This window comes from Sphaeramia orbicularis, chromosome 12 (genome assembly GCF_902148855.1).
Source record: "Sphaeramia orbicularis chromosome 12, fSphaOr1.1, whole genome shotgun sequence".
In the NCBI taxonomy this organism is placed as follows: Eukaryota; Metazoa; Chordata; class Actinopteri; order Kurtiformes; family Apogonidae; genus Sphaeramia; species Sphaeramia orbicularis.
In genome coordinates, this window is record NC_043968.1 from 30409567 (window position 1) to 30421442 (window position 11876).

Consider the following 11876-nt stretch of genomic DNA (forward strand, 5'->3'; position numbering starts at 1 on the left):
GGTGGATTCATGAAAAAAGTACTGTGCATGTTACCTTGAATAGCTACAACTAGATTTAATTTTTGCCTCTGTGAAACCTTTTAGTCCATCATATGTGAAATGCTGCAATTTTGGGTTTTATAACTCAAAATAAGGTGGTTTAAAAGAAAGAGGCTTATATCTGTGAATAAAAATCTTCCTTCAGCAGCTCTCTCCTTTCTGTCCAAATCAAAAAACTAAAAGTCTAAGGATAATTATTTTTTAATCTACGTATGAATCATGTACTGGTCATATCTGACAGTGATTGGTCATAATTATTGTCTATTATATGTTTAACCCTCCTACCTGTCTGTAAACACCTGTGATGAGCCAGAACTAGGGGTCGCGGGGTATATTTTCAACAGCTGCAAAACATAATAGCCTCTCAGACCACTTGAATTACAATATACTGAAAGGGAATTATGTTTTTGGTTGGGTTTTTTTTGCCCAGTGACGCTAAAAAAAACGATCAAGCAGCTTTCATTCATCAATCATCTCATAATAACTTCCTTGATTTCCTCATTGCTTTAAATTCTATTTTCAAATTTCAGATTGGTTAGGGGTTAAATACTGGCCTTGTAAAACTTAAAACTAGTACTGGCTTTATTCCTCTTTGTGGAAGTGTGTATGGTGTGTGCATGTAGGGACTGTGTGTTTATTCTACCTGGTACAGTGCATAGAATCCCCAAGGCCCTTCAAGTGTGAGACTACATGTGTGCTTGCGTCAATCCAGCTGTCTCCTCATATCAATCGTTCTTCTGATGACTGAACTTCACAGTACATCTCTCTGAGCTGTTACCTTCAGGGCTCCACCCAAACAGACACAAACACACACTTCAAACAATATGTCTTTGGACTGGAGCAAAATGATGCAGTAAGATAGGGAATATGTACATCAGTATGTGCACTCCAACTAAGAGGAAGTTTATTTTAAACAGACCAAGGGATAGACAAAGACGAATCAAGGCTATTCAGTCAGTGTCATCTCTCCGAGAGCCATCAATAGGCAACTAGACAACTCAGGTAAGACAAAGTGGGGTACGTGTACCCCCAAGGGTACTTGGGAGAAGCCCAGGGGGTACTTGAAATTTTTTTTTAGAAAAATCCATTAAATAAGTCATCATGTACAGAATACAAAATAAATGAGAATTAATGCTGAAATATAAAACACAATAAATACATTAATATAATAGTTTTATTGTCAATCATTTTGTTTAAGCTTTGGTAACATTTTAAGAACATTTCTGTTTTACATTATTCAAAATGAGTTTGAGTGGATAAGGAATTATTTTTTGTTGATGAAAGGTTCATTTATTAATTAATGACCAATTTATTTATTCATTTTTAATCAATGAAAGAGGGCACTTTTCAGTTTATATTTTGCACACAAAACGTAATTTTTAAATTTATTTTATATTACAGTTAAATATGTTCTTTGTTTACAAAGTTGTGAAAATATAAACAGACACCTTTGGCACAGGAACAAATTTTGCCAAATCTTTTTCAATCAAAAATGCTGAAGTAAGAGTTGGAGGTACTTGGCTTAAAAAAAAAAAAAAAAAAGTCCATTTCAAGGGGGCACTACAATGTGAAAAGTTTGAGAACCACTGCCATCTGCATTAATGCAGTGTTGTATAAGCTACCTTTTACCTTTTTATATCACCTAGCTGATCATTGTTGATGTCAGCTGTAGCTCTGCAATGACACAAATACACACAGGCATACATCCAATACACAGCCGCTAAAAGTGAAACACAGGCACAAACCATTCCAATTTTATGATGTATTCTCACACACTAAAAATTATTTGATTTTAAATTGCTTATCCTCAGTACAGAAGTGTTGACTTGACTGAAACTAAATTAAAATTATACTCAGCATTTATCCCATTGCTTTACACACAGATTAGTCATGCCTTACACTAATGGAGAAAGTAAAAAGTAAAGATAAAAACATCGTGGACCTTTTCTTAAACATCAGCACATCAACAATGTAGTAATCGCAGACACTGTTTGCACTTGTACCAAACCTGAATTACACATTATAATGCTGTAACTGTATACATTGAATGGATTTAAATTCAATTTTACGCTTTTACCTCAAAATTTCAGACTCAGGAAGCACAACACAAGCCACTGTATCTACAATCTCCACTGAGGTACAGTATATAGAACAGAGATGATGATGAATCCTATGTGTCCTCAGTGAGGTGGCAACCTTGACCATTCTTTTTCCTTTTTTTTTTTTCAATCACAATACTTGCATAAGCATACAAAATAGTATTTGATACAGGATCAACATGTTTCTTAAGACTTTTAATTAATTTGGGTTTGATGGTAGATTTATAAGCATTATAATATGTCATTGTCCAAGAATCAAGTTTAGTGGTAAAGTTTAGTTATTTTAATATCTATCGAACTTCTTTAAAAAATATAAAGAACGTTTCTGAATGTGTAATCTATGAAACTGGCAAAATGGTTTAACATTTATTTCATGAATGTTTTAATGTTTTCTATACATCGTACTTCTTTTTGCAATGTTCATCAAGTATGTTTGTTACCTTAACTGTGGCGTTGGCAATGAGGGAAAAGGACTCAAAACATAGTAACCACACAATTGCCAAGATTTTGTACATTGATGATCCAGACTTATAATTCTAATGTTTTGTTCAGCAGTTATTCTTAACCTTTGAACACCAAGTCTTTTCAGATCATCCTTGCCTCTATGTGAACTTTTGCTCCAAATTTGAAGAAATCATTTCAAGGCATTTGAGATATTTTTCTTTTAAGAATGAACAAACATGAGATTATAAAGAACATTTGAGTGTGAATGTTTTCTGGAGATGTGCCTGAACATAAGTTCTAACTGATGTGCCTTTGGTGATTAAAAAAAATAATAATAAAAATCACAAATGCTGCTCTTGAATGCAGCTACACTAAAAATAAGCCCTTTACAGGTGTTAACTGCATAGTCATTTATTCAATGACCCAGAGTGGCACTATTCCATTTCAATTCCAGAAACTATACTATTCTATTCTATTCTATACAAGATGGAGAGACAATTAAGGGAAAAGTAAGGTCTATCTGCAGCACAGAGGCTGAAGCCAAAACCAGTTCTTTATTTTTATGCACACAAGCATAGAACAGCACACCCACATAGAAGTGTGAAGGTGCAACTTCCCAGACCATTTAGATTATTCCTGTAAAGGAAGTGTTGACAGATAGCTACAAGTGTGAGATCGGCAGCAAGTTAATTAACAGCTACATTTTCAGCTTCCCAAAGGCAAACAACACCTGTAGGAAGAAAACAGGGTGTGTGAATTTGACCTAACACATACAAAACTTGGGAAATGTAATATAATGAAAATGAATATGCAGTAAACATCGCAAATGACATAAGTATGAGGGAACTAATTCACTGCATGCACAACTTATTTCCATTTTTTAAAAAAACTGCAAAGCCATTTCACTTATACAATTGTTTGCTCTTTTATGGTTGACTGTAGACTCTTTGTTTTGATCTATGTATTTATTGACATTAATTAATTCATTTCCTAGAGGTCATCCATTTTTTTCAGGTTTAATTTATTACAGTGTTACAGTATTACAAAGGGCAACAAGGAACAACATATTGACAACATATTTGCCTACAGCCACAACCTACATTAATTAGTCACAAGAAACCAAGTGAAAGACCATGAGGACATGCTCTATTGCATACATAAAAACAATGATTACATTGGACATGTTTATAGGTCATCCTTGTGAAATATATTCAGTATATTTTCAAATCAGACACACAGGGTCAGGCAATCTGGTCAGAAAATGACTTCCTGCCCCCAGTGCCCTGATCATTATTGGAACCTCTGTTGCCTTAACAGCCCATATTTTTTTGTCCTCCTTCAGCCCTTGGTATTTCTCCAGCTTCTTGTGTTCCTTCTTCCTGATGTTGCTATCACTTGGAATTGCTACATCTATCACCACTGCCGTCTTCTGATGTTTATCGACCACCACTTTGTCAGGCTGATTGGCCATCTCCATCTTGTCAGGCTGGATCTGGAAGTCCCACAGAATCTTTGCTTGTTTGTTGTTGATCACCTTCGGGGGCGTCTCCCATCTTGACCCTGGGACCTCCAGTCCAAACTCAGTACAGATGTACCCTGTACACTGTGCCCACTACCTTGTTATGCTGTTTCCTGTATGCCTAACCTGCCAACATTTTACACCCTGTTGTGATGTGCTGCATTGTCTCAAGGGCTTCTCTACACAGCCTGCACCTTGTCTGGGGTGGTAGACCCTGGCCTCTATTGATCTTGTATTTAGGGCCTGTACTTGTGCATCCATGAGTAGTGGTTCTGTGCTGTCTTTCAGTCCAGCCTTTTCCAGCTTGCGCTGGTATATTTTCTTGATGTCCGCCACCTCTTCAATTTGCTGGTGGTACATGCCATGCAGGGGCTTGTGCTTCCATGGTAGCCCCTCAGACTCCTCCTCCTTACTAGGCTTCTACTGCCTGAGGCATTCACTTGGCAGTTGGTCATTGGGGGCATTCTTCTTATTCCTGAAGGCCTGCTGTCTCCTCCTGGATAGTGGCTCTGATGCTCACTAGTCCTTGGTCTACCTCCTTTCGTTTTGTGTACAACCTCATTATGCTGGGCTTATTGTGAAACCCTCCATGCATTGTAAGGAGCTTCCTTGTCTTGATATCAGTGGCTTGTATCTCTTCTAGTGGCCAGGATGTTATGCCAGTGGGGTGTCTGATTATTGGCAGGGCATAGGTGTTAATGGCCTGGATCTTATTCTTGCAATTCAGCTGACTTTTCAGGACCTGCCTTACCCTCTGTAGGTATTTGGCTGTGACCAACCTCCGTGCTGCCTCCTCATGATTGCCATTTGCCCATGGGATCCACAGATATTTGTAAGTGTCCTGCACATTCACAATGATACCTTCAGGTAGTTCAATCATTTGAGTCGTGATCGCCCTCCCACTTCTAGATACCATCTTTCCACATTTATCTAGTCTGGATAACACCCCGATGTTGTTGCTGTAGATCTGGGTGAGGTGAATCATAAACAGCAGGATAATTTGGAAACAATATCCCAGACAATAAATTATGCAAAACATAAAGTTTTCAACTAATCAAATCTCTGACATAGAAAATCTAAAACATTTACATCAATCTTAAATTTGCACAGACCGTCCTGTCAACACATGATTGATTAATAGTACTGGAAAAAATATTTGCAGTTTGGTATGTTCCATTATGTGTCTATGGTCTATATTAGTACATACACTTTCTCCACCACTTTAACTGCAAGTTAACACCTGACCTAAACCCCTTTAAAACCCTTGATATAATGTGAAAACATTATCAAGGTGATCAGAGGCGAAATGGTTCTATCCCCAGATACATGCAAAAATATCCACATGGTGATAAGCTATACACACAAAACAAATAGCTTTGACTTGTTTGCTAGCTTTGTGTACATACTGCCTGATGAACATATGTTATGTAGGCTTATGGCTGTGGAGTTTGTATCAAAGTTAAACCAAAGCAGACAAAATGAAAGTTAAGGACAAAACAGAAAAAGCAGAGGTGCTTAACTTCAGAAGAAGTCTTAACTGTCAAAATCTGTACAGACTTTTATCTAAAAGTTGGCCTTGCTAGCAAACAGCGTCAGTATGACAGTAACCCAGCAGGTCTGGGTTGGCTGTGAACCAGACCAGTTTCAAACAGGGCTGGAGCATCTGCCCTATGCTGTGACAAACACCTGTTCATCCACTCCACCCTCAAATCCATGAGCTACAAAGACCCAGTAAGATCAATTAAGCCAAACCACACTTTATCTGTTATCTTTCACCAAACTATTTCAACTATTCAGGCTACAGATGGCAGGATAAAAATCACAGAGAAAGCAAAAGTGGGTAGGGGCTCTTGGTACATAAGAAAATATCAAAATTCTATTGTATTGTATCTACGGGTTGACTGGTGTTCAACTTGCAGAGGGTGGAGTAAATGGAAAATTATAACAGAATGTCCAGTAACTGAGTAATACACTGCTTGGCCAAAAAAAACCTCACACTAATATTTCATCGGACCACCTTTAGCTGTGATTACGGCACACATTCGCTCTGGCATAATTTTGATAAGATTCTGCAATGTCACAACATTTATTTCCATTCAAAGCTGGATTAATTTTTCACCAAGATCTTGTATTGATGATGGGAGAGTCTGACCGATGCACAGTCTTCTCCAGCACATCACGAAGATTGTCAATGGGATTAAGGTCTGGACTCTGTGGTGGACAATCCATGTGAGCCTGATGAATCCTGGGATTATCATCTTGGAATATGCCCGTAGCATCAGGGAAGAAAAAAATCCATTGATGGAACAACCTGGTCATTCAGTATATTCAGGTTCAGCTGACCTCATCCTTTGGACATATAATGTTGCTGAACCTGGACTTGACCAAATAGAGCAACCCCAGATCATAACACTGCCCCCACAGGCTTGTACGGTAGGCACTAGGCATGATGGGTTCATCATTTGCTCAACTTCTCTTCTTACCCTGATGCACCCATCACTCTGGAACAGGGTAAATCTGGACTCCTAAGACCACATGACCATCTTCCATTGCTCCAGAGTCCAATCTTTATTCTGATTTCTTGGTTTTCTGTGTGGAGTTTGTATGTTCTCCTCATGTATATTTTGGGGTTCTCTCCAGGGGGTGTGAATGTGAGAGTGAATGGTTGTTTGTCTCTCTTGCATGTCAGCCCCACAATGAGCTGGTGTTGTGTCCAGGACCTACCCTGTCTTTGGCTAATTTCAGCTGGGATAGACTCCAGCTCCCCTGATTAAGCAGTTACAGACAGTGATTGAATGGCTGGATACCGTTTCATACCACTGTGGAAAGCTGAAGCCATTTTTCAAGATTTAGCTTTAAAAAGTGACCACTTCTGACACCTCTCTCCTATTTGCGACCTTGGTTGTATTTTGTCACCTTCTCACTCCCCTCAGCTGTTTTAGTTTTATAACAAGGTCTTTGCCATCATTTAGCTCTAATGGTTATGTACACAGGAGGAAGACAAAAGTGATAGTAGGTAATGGTTTCCCCTTTTACTTTTGCAATTGACTATGTCCTCAGTGTTTCAACAGTGAATTAATTAGAACATGAGAAAAAACAAGCAGCTTCTCAGTTGGGTGCTGTGCTTCACATCCCTGATCTCTAATGTGAAGAAGACATAAATATTCAATTTAATTGTTTTGCTCCTTTGAGTGTCAAATTACTTTGATGATGTATAATTGTGAGTGCTCTCCAACACTGATCTGTACTCTTCCTAATGTGAGTGATAGTTGTCTTAAGGTTACAAGTCTAGATAGCCTACATTTTTTTGACAATATTATACCGTTTTTGAGAGTGATTCCACAGTAATTTTTCTTAAAACCTGCAATCTGCTGGTTGAATTTCCAGTGAAGTTAAGTACCAGAATGCACTTTTCCATGCAAGACATCCTGACCTATTAAGGCATAAAACACAAAGGTATAATTGGTATCGTTAAAAATGGCTGCATCCCATTTAGTGTGTCAGTTTCAGGCCTTGAAAGTGTGCGTGATGTCCATGTGAATGGCCTCCAGGGGCACCTAAATGGAACAGCATCATTATTAATGTTATCACTGTCACGTGTACTTCACCTGCTTTTACAATGTTCGTGAAGTGTTGGAGACAAAAACAGGTTTCAAAAACCGAGCATAATTTTGTAGTGAATAGAGCACAAAAGCATGGAACAGAATAGCCTATTCATGCCCTACTTTATAATTTATTGTTTATGTGTCTGAGCCAACAGGGAAAACAGAATCAGAATCACTTCAGAATGTTAAATTCAAAGCAATCAGGGCCTTTTGATACAAACACTATAGTAAATGATTAAGTTTTATCCTTTTAAGATTGATATGCCTGTGCCTAGCCTACATAATGATGCCTGGGCAGCACACAGTAAAATCTACCTCAACAGCAAGAACTAAAACTCCAGCTCAGTATTATTTATACAATTTATGGTTCATCTTCATGATTTTTATTCATTCAAATCAAGTGGGAAAAAAGATCTCATTAGCTGTGTTTAAACTGTATTCATGAGAATCTGTGTAGTTTTAGGAAGTTACTCACAGCCCTGACAAAACTGACACACTGTGAAATCAACATCACACACTATACAAGCTCACAGTATGACCTAGACACAAAGACAAATTCTATCCGATATTACTTCTTGATTGGAGTTTACCAGTTTTTAGAATGGAGATGAGGTAGATAGTGAATAAAACTGGGGAAATATTCATTTCTGCAGCCCACGTGGGGTATGGTATAATATGGTTTCCACTTCTGTGCAGCAATCAAATTTGAGAGTGGAAATGGCAACAAGCATCCAAAGGCCTGCTGGTAGCAGCTTGCCTCGCAGACAAAGACACTGCTGGTGCCCAGCAAATGGCATGCTGGTTTCAGCAGCGCTATGATGCCTTCACTAAATAACAGGCATAATAAATCAACGGCTGGAACAGAAACAGACAGAAAAACGGCTGGGTGGGGGCATGGATGGAGAAACAAGCTTTCTGTGTAAAATGAGCACAGTATTGAAAGGAAGATTTGCTGAAATACAGGTACAGGAAGAGGAACAGGGAGAGCGAAGCTGCATAAAACATTCTGAAGGCTTTTTATGCACTACGTTAGGTTTTGCTTGATTTTCTCCATGTATGTCATCTAATAATACCCACACCACAGAGGACAGCTTTTAGCTGAACACTGGCTTCGAAAGATTTGTAGACTATTGGTGTTGAGATCCTGCGAGAAAGCTGTCTTTAATGTCATCTCCACGCAATATAAATCAGCCTTGTTCTACTTGAATGAGCATGGACATACAAAACAGCTATTTTTAGGCCGTAGGTTTCTTCTCATGATTAAACACCAAGCAAAACAATTAACATTTTAAAGGTTAGCATCTCCACGGGAAACAGGCTGGTTGCACCAAGAACAGCACATATGGCATAGGCTCTTTCCTGGTCTGCATTCTAGTGCCAGCATTGTTACTGTTGCTGCATATCTCAGAGTCTGACATAGTTAGGATGAAACACAAGCTTAAGGTTCAGGGATAATCCATCAGAGAGAGAGAAAAGAAAGAGTAATATTATGAGAGAATGATGAAAAACTGAGCAACATTCTGCAGGAAAAGCAGTGTTTTGGTTATGTTTCAACATAGGTAAGGAGCAAAAAAAGAGACTTCAATCAAGATATGACAAGAGTGGATCTGATAATAAAAACAGGCCTGCATTGCATGATCCAAACTACAAGAAAAAAAAAAATTACAAAGAGCCATGCAAATTCACTACCTCCTTCATCCAACACAATTAGCCTTTGTTGCTCACTGTCACTGCATCATAACCCCAGAGATATGGAGGTGGGCAGAGGAGAAACTGATGTGCCATCTCATATCTCAAGTGTGAGAATGAGACCTGAGGTAGGATCTGTCTTCTGTTCTCTTCTAGGCAGAGCCGACTATTCCCACATGACGCCACCTCTCCCCTACCTTGCATGTTTCAGAACCTGTTCAGATGGTTGCAGAGGCTGTGATTCCCTCAGCGATTTGTCTTTGATTCACACCCAAGTCTGTATCGACACATCCGCATGTGCACTAAAGGAAAGTACATCCACTGTCAAACTAAATTAAAATTAAGGTGGTGCTTCACACTTGTCACTTATAGAGTGTGGCTGATGAGCATAAAAACAAACTATGGAAAACCATTTTCTCATGGGCAAGATGGTACCACCTCCATGGTTTTTGCAGGCAAAGTATTGACATTTGTCATTATAAGAGGCTGTGTAGTATATCTGATGATATCACAGCATTAAATGCAGCTTGTGTTGCATCAGAAATAAGCAACATGACAATATGATGAACATCATGTTTGTTATAAACAAATAACAGCCACAAAGCACAAGCCATGAAAGGTGTACTGTCCAGCTGAGGCATTGGAGACTTGGCAGATCTGGTTATAAAGGGCAACTACACCTGCACCACTAAGTCACTGAGTTCAGTCTGAAAGTGGACAAAAGACATGAAGCCAAAAACACAAGGGCCAATATGTATACAGGAAAAAAAAAAAAAAATCCTGTTAAACTGATTGAAGTGCTGCTTTAGTCTTGCATAACCAGACTATCACTACATGTTATTAGGGCATACCAGCTTAGAGGTGAGAGACAGTTAGGTTTGCAAGCGCCATAAACATTGTAAATGTTAAGAAGTAAACCACCTTTATGATACTAAAAAAGCATGCAGCCACCCATCAAAATCGTATTTTTTCCACAACAAGTGCGTCATTGGCGGGTGGATAATGGCTACTTATTCAGATTCAGAAAACTTTATTTATCCCATACGGGCAATTCATTTGCACTGTAGTAGATGTATGACAAAAAACAATACTCAAATGCTCAGTTCCTCTTATAAAATAACAATACACAAAAGAATGTGGACAATTTTCTGCTGCAAATCCTAAATACCACTTTGTAACCGAGACACCACCAGTTAACTACCTCCGACTTACCACTATGGATATTTGGAAAGAAAATCTTTACTTTAACCAATAAATGTCCTTGAAATCACCTACACCTGTCAGTACTAAACACAAATTCCCTTTTCCAGAGATGCCTCAACATCCTCACAAATCATTATGATAATTCTCCACATTTACAGGAGAGAGTACCACATGTAGATATACATGCCTATGATCCCCGTCATCCCATCTTCTTCTGGTATTATGCTACTGCACTTTAGGATGAGCAGTGCTCGAGATGGTGGGCAGGACATTTTCTTTTATTGGTCTGCCAAGAAATGTCATTGTACTATCAGTATCAATTGGACTGCCGCTGTTGTCACACATCATAGTTTATTGTAGTGTGAGTGCCAGTGCTAGAGTGCATTACCCTCATCCTTTGCTGCTGAAAACATCAAGACTGGAATGACACATGAAAGAACGCCAGCAGGTATATTTCATTATTTCTTGGAGTAGGGTAAGCAGCTGATGGCTCTTAAAGCAATCATATAGGACACAATCTCCATTTTTTCCAGGTAAGAGCTTAAAGAAAAAGATCACGTGCAGCAACACACTATCGAACATGGCACATCAAAGTCTGTTGTATGTAGTGTAAATATACAGACTGGTTTTCACAATTCTGAACATTTCATTTTCATATATAGCCTCCTTGTATAACTCTGCTTTTCAATTTGGTCTATTAATTTTCTGATGTAATTTTTAAGGTCAAGGCTTTGTAACAGCCGTACAAAAATATTTCTTGTTGGTAACTTCTTGGGTTCAAGCCAAACTGTGAGCACTTTGGAAGTAAGCATTTCCCTGCTCTAATATTCATCTACAGATAAGATAACACTGACATGTGGCAGTGGCCAATGTTCATCTCCAGGCTCCAACCACATTCAGTTATCTTTAATTATGACACAAGTGATTGTTAAGTCTAACACAAAAGCATTAAACTGTATGCATATCTTTTAATAAATAATAACTATTAAGTTAATGTATGTAAACTGTGTGTAGTTTGCTGGCATTTTGAGCTAAGTAAATACTAAAATATTTCCATTGCATTTACTAGATTGTTATATTAAACCTTACTATCAGGCTGGCATGCCAGTATTGGCTGATTTTGATTTTCCCTGATCCTCATATTCTCCTTCTTCATGATGCCATCAGTTTGAAGTGCATTTTGAAGTTACACAGCCCCACAACATGATGCTCCATGACAGAATGTAAAGGAGGACTTGGCTCCAACCTTTCTATTAAGTGAAGCTTCATCATTTCCTC

General features: G+C 38.4%; 1 long non-coding RNA gene across 1 annotated transcript in view; it reads right to left on the reverse strand.

Annotated features, from left to right (window-relative positions):
- Positions 1-5579, reverse strand: part of LOC115430172 (uncharacterized) — a 24072-nt gene extending 18493 nt beyond the window's left edge. Inside the window, exon 1 of the long non-coding RNA XR_003936893.1 lies at positions 5567-5579. This is a non-coding gene — a long non-coding RNA (uncharacterized LOC115430172). The remainder of the gene's footprint in view (positions 1-5566) is intronic.
- Positions 5580-11876: the final 6297 nt, after the last annotated feature.